The 17,038-nt window shown below is 41.9% G+C and overlaps 1 protein-coding gene across 3 annotated transcripts in view; it reads right to left on the bottom strand.

Annotated features, from left to right (window-relative positions):
* The window catches only part of CDK14 (cyclin dependent kinase 14), a 658,689-nt gene that overhangs the window by 496,482 nt on the left and 145,169 nt on the right, over window positions 1–17,038 (bottom strand). The window contains exon 1 of one of the 3 annotated variants that reach the window (XM_045288804.1): window positions 11,521–11,786. The exons of 1 other annotated variant lie outside the window; for it this stretch is intronic. The gene's annotated coding sequence lies outside the window, so the exon portion shown is untranslated. Of the gene's footprint in view, window positions 1–10,912; window positions 10,932–11,520; window positions 11,787–17,038 lie in introns of those variants that run through there. One more of the 3 variants, XM_045288805.1, reaches the window with a different exon arrangement.

The raw sequence follows: 17,038 nt of genomic DNA, 5'->3' as shown, positions 1-17,038 counted from the left end.
ACAGTGGACTGGGCACAAATGGGCTGTTTTGTTAATATTTATTCAAGGGCGGACTGATTTCTTTATTACAAACCTTCCCTTTTAACTAAAAATAGACCATTAGAAAAATTAATCCTAATAGAAACCATGTGACAATTAGGCACCTTCTGAGTCAAACTTTTGTCCCAGTAAAAAAGCTTTCAACAGCCGTTGCCACTTAGAATTCAACATCTAATATTATGAGTTCATTTAGAATTTATTTTACTCCTGACTGCTTTCTTTAGAGTCTGACCTAGTTTCATTAAATCCTGAATCCATCAGCTAATGGATACAGTTGAATGGAGAACCTTGAGGATTTTACGGTCCTTATATGCTGTTTCAATGCCTGGAGTTTTGTTATGAGCCATCTTGGGCTTCACTGGTTTTCACCAACAAGCTGGCTAATGGTTTTACTAATTCTACTATGAAATATTTGCACACTCTTCCCTGCAACTTTAGCATATCTTTTAAAAATAATTTCATTTAAGTGCTTTCCCTTTTGTTATGATTATACTCTTGAGATTTAATATGTAAGAAATATAGGAATGCATAAGTTCACTAACTCTAGGTTCATGATGCTGTCCAAATCAATAATGAGTTTAACCCATGGTTTCACAAACACTGATAGGAAAGGTGGGGCACAATGTCTGAGTGACCAGCAGGCAGCTGACAGGATGGCAGTTCACACCCAAAAGATGCTCCACAGGAGACGTGTGACTGAGGTGCTTCCATAAAGAGTACAATCTAGGAAACCAGTTCTACTCTGTCCCATAGGGTCTCTATGACTCAGAATCCATTCGAAGACACACAATAACACTCAAGGGTGAGGGCAGTGGTGGTGGTGCCATGGCAGAATGTTCATCTTCCATGTGGGAGACCCAGGTCAGATATGTGCCTCATGCACTTGTGTCAGGGGAGGCTTGAGTGGGGCTCTGATATGACTGAACAAGTTTCAGCAGGGTTTCCGGACTAAGATGGACTAGGAAAAAAGGCCCAAGAAACTTTTTTCCAAAGATCATATAATGAAAACCTTGTGGATTGCAACAGTAGAATTCACAACTGCTCATGGGAATGGCACAAGATCAGTCAGCATCTCATTCTGTTTTCCAACCAATCTTCATGAGCCAACTGCAGAGAACAACAACAAGAACAGAAGTTCTACGTATATTAGTGGTTGTAGACTACGCAGGTTTTAGAAATATCTCAATAATTCTGATATAATATATTTAAGAATTTTAAAGATAACAGGATTATAGGGAAGTACAGAATAGAGAAAGGAATAGACATGGGTTTTAACAGCGTATGTGATGTTATTTTCCTGAATAGACATTTACAGTGAGGAAATTCATATTTACTTGTTTCTAAGACAGAAGTCTACCAGTTCTCCATTAGTTTGTCGTACTACGGTAACTCATGCATTGCTGTGATGCTGGGAGCTATGCCACTGGTATGTTAAATAGAAGCAGGATCTGCTAGCATGGATAGGTTTCCTTGGAGCTTCCAAGATGACGACAGGCGATGAAAAGGAACAGGCAGGCGACTTCTGAAAAATGTGCCACTGAGAACCTTATGAACAGCATCAAACACTGTCAGCTATAGTTCTGAAAGATGATAGGCCCTTAGGTCGGACAGCATGTAAACTATGATGAGGGAAGCAGTGCCTTCTCAAAGCACTGACAAATGGAGGAAAGACTGAAGTTGTCGAGGATTTAACTTTACTGGATTCCACAATCAACACTTCCTGACTGAAGCAGCAGTCAGGAAATCAAGAGACATATTGCATTGGGCAAATGTGCTCCGAAAGACCTCTTAAAAGTGTTAAAGAGCTCAGATGTCATCTTAAGGACTATGGTGTCCCTGGGCCAAGCTGTGGTATTGTCCATTCATTGCCTCATATGTATGTGAGCATTGTACAATTAATAAGGAGTACAACAGAGGAAGTGATGCACTCAAATTATGATGTTGGCAAAGAATATTGAATATACTATGAACTGCCTGAAGAACAAACAAACCTGTCTTGGAATAAGTACTGCTAGAATGCTCCTTAGAAACAAGGATAGAGAGATTTGATCTCATATCCTTTGGACATGTTCTCAGGAGGAACCAGCCCCTAAAGAAGGGCATCAGGCTTGGCAAAGGAGATAGTCAGCCAAAAAAAAAGAAGAAGAAGAAGAAGAAGAAGGCTCACAACACGATGGACTGGAATGTGGCTCAAACATAACAGCTGTGAGGATGGAAGACGACTAGGCAGGGTTTTGTTTTCTTTAAGGATGCTCTCGAACTGCCTGAATGCCACCTAACAACAGCGAGACAGAAGCACTGTTTTACCATTGACCACAGTATTTCTAAAAGACTACCATCCGGAGATCGTACCCAGAAACTTGCATTGCTCTTTATTTGCCATGGCTTATTTGGTAACTTTGAAAAGAAAAATCAGAATCCCAAAATTGAAAAGGGCACTTAACATTTGTAAAAAGTACCATTTTTCCTAAAATAGGTGCTCACTAAGAAAAGAAAACCCTTTGCTTCCATAGTATAAGCAAACATTTCCTTCCCATGGCCACGTTGAATAAAGGACATGAAATCCTATTCCAATTCAGAGGACAAGGTGACTCTGTGAAGTTCAGGCACAACATCCTTTAGTAGTTGCTACTTTAAAAAAAAAACAACTTACTAAAGATCCTAGGAAAGGTCAAAGGGAGAAGGTATGCATATTTCCTCTCACTTGACATCTACAATTATATGCTGGTGAAAAATGCATCATGAACAAAAGGCAGAGTCAGTGGTGTAGCATTTATATCATCTGGCCAAATGAGCAGAGTATTGGGGAGGTGAAATATTAGAAGTGACATCTATATTCTTCTTTCCACCACCACCCCCTATTTATAGCCAGGGGTTCAGAAATGGAGCACATGAGAATACGCGCGCGCGCGCGCGCGCGCGCGCACACACACACACACACACACACACACACACACACACACACACACACACAGTGAGTGAATGCCCTTGTCCTGAGCATCCACAAAGCAAAAAGCCTATTCCAGCCCACAGAATTCCCATAGCTGTAGTTGGGAAATGGAAGACCCATTCTCCTCAAGTAGAACTGAGCTACACCGAGTGGCTTATACTGCATGGCTAATTAGCTTCTTCATCAAGACACTATTCCCTTGAAGCACTTACTCTAGAAAAGAAAAAGTCTACCCCAGCAAGTAGGAACTCCTCCCCTCACAGAATTTATGCTTTTATGCATAGCTTTGGAAAAATTAAGTTTGTCCTGAGTCCTCAGGATCTTAACCCCATGCAGAGGTGTAAAATCACTTGGCAAGCGAGGCTGGCTAATAATAACTACAGCAACTTGAAAATGATTCAACAGCCTACAACCACCACTATGCCAGAAGCAGGGGTGATGGAGAGCTAATAAACAGATCAGGCACAATGTCTGGAATCATAGCATAGTCCAGGATGTGTCTACCTGTCTGTGTAGGCTTTTTAAACATCCTAAGGACTGGAGAGGTTGTTCTTTGTCTCAAAAGCTGTGCCAGCGATGGCTTCCAGTGCCTTCTGAATTCTTTGTGTTTATTTTCTCAGTTTCATGGCACCCCTCTGGCATCTCTGTATCCAGCCAGGCTCCACTCTCCCTTCCTGCAATGCCTTTCAAATATCTGTAGCTCGCTCCTCTGTCCCTCATGTAAGATAAAGCATCCGGAAGGTGCAATAACATTACAAGAAGAAACTGGAAAGAAGGCACGACTAGAGTTACTGACAGATACATTAGGAACTGAATTCTTTTTTCCCCTGGTAACCATATGAACAGCATTTAAAAATAAAGATTATAAATATTTTTAAATTTCTTCCCTGAAGGAGAAATAAAACTGTGTACTACTTTCCTACCCTGAAGCAGATGGTTGTATAAATAAATACAATGTATATCTCTTCACCTAAATAATCATCTTTTTAATAAAATGTAAATGCACTATTAATGCTTAGGTAATAATTTAGTAATTAATGTCAAGGGAGATGTAAAAGTTAAATCTTAATGTTTTCTTTTTTAATTCTGATATAATACATTTAGGGGCAAACCCCACCAAAGAATTCAAATATATAAACACATATATAAAGATATGACATCACTGAATATAGGACTGACTTTTGAAGCTCTCATTAAAAGGGACTCATATATGGGTCACTAGTCACACAGAGCTTAGGAAGAGTAACACAGGGAACAATGAACCTTTGGGGGGAAAATAGAAGTATCTTTCAAGGCAGCTTCAACAATTGGTCCCTCTATTATCAAGGGCCACATTTTCTGCAGTAATGAATCTGACAGGAACCCATTAACAGTAAGTCCTCACTGATCTCATGAAGACGGGTTCTGTGTACCTCCCCTGAAAAAAGCCCATAGTGAATGCTAACTGAGCTTCCCACGGTGAACAGAGCAGAGCAGTGGGATGCACATGCCCTGGCGCTTCTGTGCCACAAAAACGAACCCCAGAAGCAGTGCACTGTGGATGGCCACATTCTGAGCCAGTTCTCGTTTAGCTGAGGGATAAGCCACTGAGATACACGTGTGTCAACTGCATGGGAGAGTTAAGTCTTTGTAGAACACACACCTTTCGAAAGCCTGCTGGAAGATGAACAGCACAGGAGAGGACTGGCCCCATATTCTTTTTATCCATTCAAACCTAATAACACTAAGACACTGTTCAGTCATCAAGCAAACTAGAGGAGGATCATGGTCAAGATATAATGAAAGATGATGGAAAATAAATAAAATTGGGATTTTTAAATGGTAACAACGAATATCCATTGTAGCCCTATTATATATAACAATTGCTATGAAACTACTGTTTAAATATATTCTCATTCAATCCGTACAACAACTGCATGAGGTGGGTCCTATTAACGATGATTAAACTGAAGTGCACTTGAATGAAGCCACCTGCCCAAGGCCAGAGACTAAGCAGAGAGAATCTAGTGTTTATTCCATAACTCCGCAGCTTGAGATCTCGGTCACCTTATATCCCAAGATAAACAAGCAAAGGGCAGGCCTGACCTGCAATTCTTCTTTGCATTCTCTCTTCACATGGTGCAAACGAAAAAGCACCTTGAAAACGGAGTCCCAAATCGCCCCACAGTTAATCTTATCTGAACAATCCTCCCCTCAGCCCCTTCCCACAACCAAATTTAATATAAATTTTGATTAATCTGATTGAATAAAGCACATCTCAAACTCAGTGCTGAAAAAGTAATTGGAAGAGGGAGAAGCAGACAATATTTATCAAGAAGGACCAGAGAGATTGGAAAGAGGGAAAGAGTCATGTTGACTCTTCACCCCTCAGATACAAGGGTAAGTCAAAAAGTCTTGCTCCTGGGTTTTCAGGCCCCACAGGTATGTATGTGTCCATTCCCAAACAAGTGTGTTTAAACACGTCTCTGGGGTCAACAGATGGCTGCAAAAAGGTTCTCTCCTTTGTGCTTCTCGTCTCATTGGGTGCCTTCAAAAAGCAGGCCAATGCAAACAGTGACTTCTGTGGAGATCTGCTGGGTCAGGTAAGTTAAAGGCAGAGCGGTCAGCTCAGGTTATAGTGATGATGCTGGAAGATTCCAAAGGGCTAAATTTGATAGAGTTCATTAAAAGTCACAGGATGACCATGAGGCCTCACTATAAAGAATTATGGGGAAATGGCAGGCCACACTGCTGAGAAAAAGGCGAGGAAAGTTGCCCTGAGGATTTCTTTTCCCCAGCTCATTCTCCTAAAGTAGCCAGAGCTGTGCTATGAGGATTTCCTTTGATAAACTGTTCTACAGCCTTACTCAATTTGCCCTGGCACGCTGATATTACACATGCAGACTTCTTTTTGTTCCCCACGCTCCAAGAACATTTAAAAATAATACAGTTTGAGTCCCTTGCCGATGTCAAAACTGGCACTTGGACATGGCATAAACCAAAGGGTGCAGAATCCCGACTCAGGGAAACAGGGTTTTTGGTGTATAGACCTGTATTGAGACGCAATAGCTTTCCATTTGGATAATTTTGCTTAATAAAAGGTTCTATGATTTGTAGCAATACATTTTGACTTTCTTTCTTATGTGTGACCTAGGATGTGTTAAAGGAATGTATATAATCTACTAACTGACTCAGTCTAAGAATAACAAACCTAAAAAAAAAAAAAAAAGAATAACAAACCTAATAAATGGTTAACACTGGAGTCCTTAAGCATGACTTTTTAGAAAAGATCTTCTGTCAGAAAAACCCATCTAGATTTTTAAAAAGCAGTACCGTGAAGAAATATGAATAAAAGAAAGCCATATTGATGCAACTAGGCTTACCTCATCCAATGCAAAACTGCTAAGTCTGCTATAAGGGTTACTGTTATATCCAACGTGACTAGGCCATGAGCCTCAGTATTAGGATGCCATTCTCTGTCTTATGAGCTGGAGGTAGTGGGAGTTTCCTGGAGATATGGTCTGCCTGCATGGAATCCAATGGATATGGATATCCTCATAAAGCACTCACACTAGCTCATATATTCATCTATTCTCTCTCTCCCCACCCCCCACCCCACTCCCTTCCTCCCGCCCTTTGATACTACGTCCAACCCGTCATCCTCTGATCTCTGCTTCTCAGTGTATGAGCCTAGAGTCTGGTGCCTGACTTGCAGATTTTAGGATTCAACAGTTCCCACAGCCCAATGAGTCATAACCCTACCATCTGACCTGCCAATTTTGGGTCCTCTTCTCCTGAAAACCATATGAGTTAGGAGAAACCCCTGGTCTGATGCCTGACCTACAAATTTGGCATTGCCAGTCTTCACAACGGCATGAACCATTCCTTGAACTAGATACACACACACATACATAGACTAAGCTCCTCTATATGAGTCCTGATGGAGTAGTGGATGATGCATTGGCCTGCTAAACAAGGTCAGCATTATGAAACCACTAGCCACTCCATAGGAGAAAGATGAGGCTTCTTACTCATGTAGAGAGTTACAGTCTCAGAAACCCACAGGGGCAGTGCTACCCTGTCCGGTAGGGTCACTATAGGGTGGAAGTGACTTGAGGGAATATATATATATTCATTTGGCTATGGCAAAGATATATATTTATTACTATATATGTATGTCTCTAGTTTTGTTCCCACACAGAAGACAGCCTAAGATATAAGCCATCAAGCCTACCCCCATTTCTCTCTATCTAACTCAGGGAATAGGTGTCCTTTTTTTTAACAGTTTTGACATAGAATTCACATATCCTACAATTCAATAGTTCAATCATATTAAGAAGAGTTGTGCAATGATCATCACAAATAACTTTAGAATATTTTCTTTTGGAAAATATTTTAGGATTTTAGAATATTTTGTTATTAGCTCCACCTCTCCCCCCAACGTCCCCTGTTATTGCCACAAGAAATTATTAATCCATTTCACTATCTTCATGGATTTATCTATCCTGGATTTTACATACAGGTACCCATACAAAACAACAGAAAAAAAATTTAAACCCAACAACAATAACAAAATAAAACTGAGAAACACCTCAATCTAAAAGAAAGCATAAAATAATAAAAACTAAAACAAATTTAAAACATGTCAAATAGGAGATCAAATAATAAGATGTTAAATTCTAACAATGATATCTGCATCAATCTATTTTCTAATGCACTCTGTCTGATAGGAAGACTATTCACATCCCTTGTCTATGGTCAAAGGGAATTCACTGGAGGCTCAATCTATGCAGTGAGCCTGCAAATGGATTTTGGGCTTCCACTGTCATCCCTAGCCTTATCCAAACAGGATGCACAAAATTTAAGCTCTAAAACTGTTCCCTCCTCTAGTTTTAGATTTTATTATTTACAGTCTTTGGTTCACACAAGCTCATGTGCTTCATCCTTGTAAATTAACTGACACCTCACTTAGATGGCTGCTTGTTCTAAGGCAAGCCTTTAAGACCCCAGACACTATTCTTTCTGATAGTACGGTACTATCTGATTTCTTCACCACATTTTACTATAGCATCCATATCTTCAGTGATCTCTTCATGAATGCAAGGAGTGACTAAGGGTATTTCATAAGAACTAATTTTTCTTAAATTGGGGCTACAATCAAGCACAAACTCAAAATCCATTCATATATCAATGGTTTATATATGTCCCTAAAGTTTTTAATTTGTACAAGTCAACAAATCCATGTATTTTGGTCTAAAAAGCTGCCATATACATCTATACATTCCTTTGCTCAACAGTGTTGAAAATTTTATACCATTGACGCAATTAATGATAAACCAAACCTAACTCACTGCCATCGAGTCAATACTGATTCATATTGACTCGCTGGGACAGGGTAGAACTGCCGCTGTGAGTTTCTGAGACTCTAACTGTTCACAGGAGTGCAAAGCCCAGTCTTTCTCCCAAGGAGCCACTGGTGGTTTCAAAATGCCAGTCTTGTGGATCGCAGCCCCACTTGTAACCACTAAGCAACCAGGGCTCCTTAAATTAATCATACTCTCAATAAAATTACCATATGCCCCATGAGGATAGTTTAAAATATTCCCCAATAAAATTATAATTATGTCTCTATAGTGAACCATATATACGTATATATAAACCAAAGGCGCGCTGTCGTGCTGAACGTCCACTGAAAGCAGCAGTGGTGAGTCAGTGGTAAGAGAATTCCCCCGACGGGGACACCAGGAGACTGGATGAGTCTCACTTTCCCATATGCTAGATATGATAAGGAACCAGTTAAATAATGTGATTTCCTCAAGTACTTACCAGTTCTAAAGTTCTCTGATTCTGTACCTCAAAATGCTAAGTCTCAGCTTATCAAGTTAAGTCAAGTAAGAGATTGACAGAGAAGAGAAGGAAATTCAAATGTGATTAGTGACAAAAACCACAATCCACCTTCCTGTTGAGAATTTCCACTGATTGTTGCTCTCTACCAAAAAAGATCACCCTGCTTCACCTGTGAAAGTACTAGGAGCCCAACCAGCCTGCTCAATTAACACGCCGGACAAGGTTCGACACACTGAGGGCATTTCTACTCCTGAATCCTGGCCGCTCCACTACAATAGGCTTCTATTTCAAGTAAGTCCAAATTCTCTCTTCTGTAAGAATACTTAATTTAGTGACATTATATATTACAGGGGACAGGAGTGGGGGTGGAGACTGTGTTTTCCATATAAAAAAATCAAAGCATATACTGTTTGTTTAACTATTGCCAAAGCTGATATGCAAAATTATTGCCCAAACATTTCTTCTTAAAATATCTGTAAAAGAAGTATATTTTAAGTTCCATGAAGACAGGTCGATTGTTCTTATCACGGTTTCACAGTCAATTCTCCACTTGTGTTTGCTCAACAAATAAACAAATTAAGATAAAGTAGAGGAAGAATTCTCCAGAGAAAGAAATAAAATATTCAAAAGCATCAAACTTACCAACTTTGACAAAGTCTAATGGAGCCCAGTCGAGGGCAAAATAGCAACACTTGCATACGTTTTTTTCAGGGAAGGAAGTATATTGATTGATTTCCTTCACAGCAAGCCTTAAAATGCCTTACGTAGTGTAGTTGGTTAATAAATATTTGTTGTAAGAAACAGAACTGCATGACTGTACAGCTAATGTCAAGGCAAAAACTGAAAACCAAGCGCAGTGTCATCTATCAGTTCCGATACAGAATGACCCTTGGTAGGCTTTCCGATGCTCCAGCTCCTCAGAGACAGACCATCTCATCTTTCTCCCCTGGAAAAGCTGTGGAGTTTGAACCGTAGTCTTGGGATGTGCGGGCCAGCATCTAACCACAGCACCACCAGCATGCAAGGCCGTCCTGCTATTCACCTATGCACCAATTAGCTACTGTTTGCACAAGTGCAATTCCTTCAGTCAAGGATGAAAAAATAGCCCCCACAGCTGACACATGTGAAGGTAAAAATGTAAATAGCCAGAGCACATCATTCTGTTTCGGGGGTGGATGATCACCAGCAAACACTGGGCACATTATCTAAACCACGAGAAAAAGAACATTTTGTTGACTTCTGTTATTATTTTTAAAGAGCAACTGAAATCTGGAAAAGAATAAGTTATACACTATCTTTATTTTCTAGGAAATATTGAATGATCAAAATAGAAGAAACTCTCTTAAGAATATCTAAAACACCCATTCCCCAAAATCAACATCCAACCATTGCAATAAAGAGTGTGTGTCCACAGTAACACATAATTGCGGGTTCAGGTCTGTGAAGCCCCAATTACAAAACTGAGGGGAACCTTAACATTAATGTTATATTTCTCTCAAGCATTACTATCAGGTAACCAGATGTTCTTGTATATGTCTCAAAATTACACACAACTGGCATATGGGCAACATGCTACACCAAGTTACTGAGGATTCTTTCAACAAATACTCAATAACTAGCCATATCAAATTTTCCATGAATGATTGCATTCATTAAAGTATACAAAAGTAGGATATTTATTTTCAAAGGGCAAGAAATTTAAAGCATTAAAGGTTGACATCTTTAACATTCGGCACCTGTTTAATAGATGGATCCTTATAAACTCACCAAGACCATCAGTCTCACTACAAAATTAAAAAGCATCCTTCAACTTCAAATCCCAACAATACTGTATGCCAATTAACAAAGGAAATAGAAATTTAACCTCTGCTGGGGCTAATGTTTATGGTTCTCTCTCTTGATTTTTAATCTTGTTCACAAGCAGGCAAGCATGATTTGCAGGTAACCTGTCTGCTGCCCCAGTCCTTCATGCAAGCAGGGGTTCTCCATTAGCTTCCAAAATGCTAAGTGTCCACTATGAGAGCCAGCACTTCCAGCAGAGCCGCATGAAAACATAACCACTACAGGTGTAATGATGCAAAATACCGGCACACTGACCTCGGCGAGGCAGCAGGCACTGCAAGCAGGTGTGCTCCGGTGCTCCAGACGGGGACAGGGCGGAATGAGCAGTGAGGAAGCCCCCGTTTCCTGATGTATTAGAGATGTGTATTCCACTCAGACCCAATCCAGCTGGATTCATAGACACCGGGCTACCCAAATGAGAAAAGTCCTACAATTGCTTGACTCAGAGGGCATCCAGTCAAGCCTAGCCAAGCAAAACAATCTAGAAGATCTCTTAAAGCTATACTAAATACGACTAGTTTCAGAAGAAACAAGACTTGGCGATGGCAAAGACGCACAGCCCTTAAACCTTTCCCTCATCTTACCGCTGCTACTGGTGTTTACAAACTACACAAGCAATAATAGCCTCGGGAGCCTCACGAGACTCTCCCTGGGGTAACCTCCTGCCAGATCCTTAATTCAAACACCCACCCCCCCTTTATCAGCCTGTGGGGCTTTGGGCAGTTAAACAGAAGAGGGTGAGTAAAATGACATGCAGAAAATGAATCCTTTTCAAGTTGTAAATGAGTGAGTCAGGCTTCAGACTTGCCGAGCTGCTCCAAATGAAAACCCCTGCTGTAACTGTAAGCATGCTCTGTCCTTACCGTTTTGCTGTCGTCTCTCTCAGGCTTGATTCACCTGGAACTCTTTAAACATGTCTCTGGAAATGGGTTTGCATCAGGCCAGGCTCACACAGCAACTGAATTCACATCTTTCTGCACTAGCAAGCTGAAATGGTACGGCCGTACTACAACCAAGAGAGGGGGAAGCAGAAGCCGGAAAAAACCTCCAGAAATCACCTATGGGAAGAGAATCTCGGTGGAAAACAATCACAAACGGTTCCGAAGAGCACAAAGGACATGCTAGCACTCACAGGGAAGAGCTGAATAGTTGGATTCCTCCCCCCCTCAAAAAGGTCTATTTTTTTTCCCTCCAAACACGATGGACTTGCCTGTGGAGTCCCCAGAAAGGCAGAGTACCCAGGCTCTGCAGCAGCATTGCAGCCAAAGTAACCGTGCGTGTGCTGTCCAGGCAATTCACAACACACTGTCTCTGCAGGAAGATATTGATTTGCAACACAGGGCCACTTCAAAAGAACACAGAACGGGAGCCAAATAGCTAATGGTGATTGCATAGGAGGAAAAACATTTAATCAAGGGGATGTATCTCATCATGTTTAATTCAATTTTTTAAATGCACGGGAGGAAACCAGTAAGTGTCCTGAGTGACAACCCCATTTAACAATCATCTGAGGTCCTAGAGAAGGCCAAGTTTAGGCTACTCTCAGTCATGCTGCAAAGGCCACCAAAACGGTTTCCTATATCTATGTGTATCTATGTATCCATTTATCATTTGCAAATGAGGCATAATGGAAATCTAAAATAACCATGCAGCAATACATGGGGGGGGGGGGGGGAATACAGGTGCAGCATGTTCAGAACTAAAATCATCAAATGAATAGTGATGAGCTTGTAGATTTCCTGGTGGGGTTAGAGCTCAGACCACCATTGAAAATCAAACAAATAAAACGCCAACACACACCAGACCTCACAAGCCTTGGGTGAATTGTGCCAAGTCATGCTATATGCTGCTGGGTGCCAGAGGAGAGATGCTAAACTGACACTCTCATAGCGACCCCCACAGGAAAGTGGATGATCTACAATTCACATTTGTTTTAAAAGACATGTTTGCCCTCAGAAAATGGAACTACAAAAGAGCAGAAATAAGATTAGGAACAAACGAACTGAAAAATACTTTCAAGAAATCTGACCTCACATGTTCCTTTCTTTCACAATATTGAGTGGCCAATATTCCCATATCCCAATATCCCATATCCCAATATTCCCATATCCCAACAGTCCTACTGCTCTTGAGATTGGGTGCTCGCTGGCAACCATTCTGGTGCACAGGACTATCTCCACCCCGCCCCCAACTTGCAAGTCACACTCGCCTTCATCGTTATGAATGACTGTGAAGATATTCAACTTGACTTCTCTGAGAACTCAAAAGCTCATCCAAAAATCTCACCCCAAAGTTCCTTCAAACAGGAACAGGATGTACTTCCTTCATTACCAGAGCCAAGAGAGAAGGCCACCTGCATACCTGAACATCTGAGAACTTGAATTACATGGCCCTCCTTTCTGCAGGGCGTGCTCACCGTCAACACGCCTTGCACGTGGAGTCAGAGGTTTTGGTTAGTGGTCGCTCATCCTCCCAGCACACCAACATTCTCCTCTTTCACAACCATTTAGGATTTAATCACACACTGCCTCGTAAAACTCTCTTGTATTATCGACATGCTTCCCATCTTATTGTCCTTGAGAGACATTATCAATTGCATCTTCTTAATTTTCCAATGCATGATATAATGCTAACATCTGCCAAATATTAAAATAAATACTTTAAAAGAATTAATATTGCATACTCTGGAATGACAGGCTGTTCTTAGGCCAGCTCTCCTCCTCTATTAATTCAGTGTGCTCTGGAAACTAAGTCATTTTAAAAGTGTGACTAGTCACCTCATCGAAGCACTCCTATAGCTCCCTGTCTATCGGCGGGGCAGATAAGGTCACTCCCACGTTCACTAAGGTATCCGACACATATCGACCAACAAACTCAGTAACCTAAATTTTTCCCCTTTATGCTTTCATTTGTGTATTCACCAAACACCTGCGGGTGGTGCCTCTGGAGGCGGTCAGCCATCCTCTGCATGTAAGGAAGGCAGTGAGTAGTTAGGAACAAAGCAAGTGATTACAATAGAATGTCTTTTCTTGGGTGGCTCAGAAAAGGCTTCCTGAAGAGGAGGCATAATGGCAAGGATTCCCAGCACTACGCAGAAGGGGAAGGACATCGGAAGACCACGTGACAGGGGTCAAGACCCAGAGGCCTGGCACTGGAAGTGATCGGAGGAAACAACCAGGTCCACACAGAGGTGGCACCTGTGATGGCTGAGGGAAAGGGCCAAGGTCAGAGCAGGAAAAGGCCCAGAAGCAATAGTAAGACATGAGGAAGTTTATCCCACAACATTTCTTCTCTGAGCAGCAGTTCTCAACCTGTGGGTCACGACCCCTTTGGGGGGGTCAAACGATCCTTTCACAAGGGTTGCCCGATTCATAACAGTACAAAATGACAGTGATGAAATCGCAACGAAAATAATTTCTGGTTGGAGGGGTCACCACACCTGAGGAACAGTCTGAAAGGGTTGCGGCATGAGGAAGGCCGAGAACCACTGCGGGAGGTACTGAAGGACACGAGGCCAGAGAGGGACCGGAGAGGACCTTTCTGCCACGTCACAGTGGGACTCAGAGCTCAAACTCAATGCTGCAGTCAATCCCGACTCACAGCGTGGGGCAGCAGTGTGGACAATGGATGGGAAGGTGACGGAGGGCAGATGGTGAACAACCGGAGAACTTAAAGCCCTCGTTCACGCTAGCATGGTCAGGCCTTGAACTAGAGTGGCAGCGGTGCGAGGAGAAAGGCAAAGGAAGTGAAAGGCATGCAGAAGGGCTGGTTAAGTGATGAGACCTGTGGATAATGGAAAGAGAAAATTAAATCACAGCACTGAATTCCTTGGTATAGCAGTTAGGCTAAAAGTTAACAGCTTATCATTTGAGCTCCCTTTTGACCCATTTCAAAGTTGTTCTGGTTTTAAATATGCTCTGCTTTCTTTTGATTGGGTTTTTTAAAATATATTTTACTTTGTTATTGTTGTTTGGGTTTGTTTTAATAATTTTCTATACAGGAAATCCAGGATCAGTAAATCTGTAGAGATAGTAATGGGGTTAATGGTTCCTTGGGAACATAGACTGGAGTCCTGGTGGTGTAGTGGATCCGCATTGGGCTGTGATCCCTCTGGTCACCAGTTTGAAACCACCCACAGCTCCAAGGGAGAAAGCCTGGGCTTTCTATTCCCGTATAAACAGCTACAGCTTCAGAAGCCCACAAGGGGGCTGCGGAGTCTGCATGGATTCCATGGCAGTGAGTCTGGTTTGGTGTCTAGGGGAACGGAGGTTGGGAGGAAATGCGGAGCTAATAAGGAAGAGCACAAGAACAAAGAAATGTTCTCAAAATGATTTAGTGATGATTGTTCAACTCTTCATAACATGATTGAACACTGAATTGAAAAACTGTAATAAAACTGTTTTGTTTAAAAAAAAATCCTCACTGCCATCTAGTCATTTTTGACTCATAGTCACCCTGCAGTGCAAAGTAGAATTTCCCTTGTGGGTTTCCAGATTGCAACTTTTTAGGGCGTAGAATGCCTCAACTTTCTCCCTCAGAGGGTGGCTAACTTTATGGTTAGCCCACTAGGCCACCTGTGCGAAAGTGAAGTGAAAGGTCAAGTTATAAATGAAAGGAATGGACACAAGTTTGGGAAAAACAAGAGGTTTACCAGAGATCATATTTTTTGACTCACTGGGTTTTAAGTAAGGAGTCCTAGAGGCCAAATGGATAAGCATCGGGCTGCTAACCAAAATGTCCGTGGTTCACATCCACCAGCCACCCAGAGGAAGAAAAATAAGGCAGTCTGCTTCTGTAAAGAGGCATAGCCTCAGAAACCCTACGAAGCAGTTCTACTCTGTTCTGTAAAGTTACTATGAGTCAGAACCAATTCGATGGCTGTGAGTATGTATTCGGTATCTCTGGGCCATCTAAGGAGCCACTCAAGTGGTATAGTGGTTAAGCACTTGACTGCTACACAAAAGGTTGAGTGTTCAAACCTACCTGCCACTCCACAAGAGAAAGATGCAGCAGATAGCTTTCCAATACAGTCTTGGAGACACTCTGGGAGCAGTTGTTTTTGTTGTTGCTGTTGTTTGGGTTGTCTAAGGGGATAAAGGTCTGGAGCATAAAGAAAGCTCAAAGTTGCCTTAAGCGTCTTTAGTCAGTCTCCCTAGAGGATGAGCTGAGTCGTCCTGCTCAGCTACTGTATGAGGAATAGGCTCTCAGACAGAGGGTGTGAGGAGGCAGGGCAGAAGATAAGGGAAAAGGGAGAAGATACTGACTCAGTGTGGTGGGGTCAGATCGGGCGCAATTCCCCCACGGTGTCTCCAGTGTTGTCCCCCGTAGAGCTGAGGGTCAGTGAGGGACGCCGTGTCTAGTAGTTTGGCCAGCCCTGTGGTCGGTCCTCTCTTGCTTTGGCTGCTCTGAACAGGAATATCATCCTCAGGGCTTAGTGGTCCAACATGTGTTCCACTCTCTCTTCCTCCCCCTTCATTTGCTCCTGTGTGCCTGATCTGACCCCAGCACACTGAGGTGAAACACTAAGGGTGTGCAGAGAACAGCAAGGGGAACAGAGCAACGAAGTCCCCAGGGAATACCAAAAATAGACTGTGGGGCCAGGGCGTGGTACCCCATCAGACTTGACTGGAAAACACTTTTTTTTTTTTTGGGGGGGGGGTGGTCTATCTATAGTATTGTTTTATTTACTTATATCCTAGTTTATAATTTAATTGCCTCTTTATTTTTTAAAAAAATAAATCATTTTATTGGGGGCTCATACAACTCTTATCATAATCCATATATACATCCACTGTGTCAAGCACATTTGTACATTGATTGCCATCATCATTCTCAAAACATTTGTTTTCTATTTGAGCCCTTGATATCCGCTCATTTGCCACTCCCTCCCTGCCCCTCCTCTCTCACGAATCCTTGATAATTTATAAATTATTATTTTGTCATGTCTTACACTGTCCAACTCTCCCTTCATCCACTTTTCTGCTGTCCGTCCCCCAGAAGGGGGTTATATGTAGATCCTTGTGATCGGCTGCCCCTTTCTACCCCACTTTCCCCTTACCATACTGGCATCACTACTCTCATTATTGGTCCTGAGGGGTTTATCTGCCCTGGATTCCCTGCAGGAATTGCACCCAATCTGATAGCTGGGCACCATAAGCTTTCTTCACCACATTAATAGCAACAGAATAGGAAGGGGAGCAGAGCAAGGAAGTCCAATGGAATACCAAAAATAGACTTTGGGGCCAGGGTATGGTACCCCATCAGATTCGACTGGAAAACACTCTTAAAGGTCAAAAACAGACCTTGAACTATTTATAGGCTATTCTCTTTTTTTTTTTTTTTTCATTGGTTTTTTTTTTTTTTTTTAACCTACCCTCAGAA

The sequence above is a fragment of the Echinops telfairi genome, unplaced genomic scaffold, assembly GCF_000313985.2.
Source record: "Echinops telfairi isolate 266 unplaced genomic scaffold, ASM31398v2 ScPeMD7_23;HRSCAF=83, whole genome shotgun sequence".
NCBI lineage: Eukaryota > Metazoa > Chordata > Mammalia > Afrosoricida > Tenrecidae > Echinops > Echinops telfairi.
Note: the sequence above shows the minus strand (reverse complement) of the source record. Positions and strands in the feature narration are given on the sequence as shown.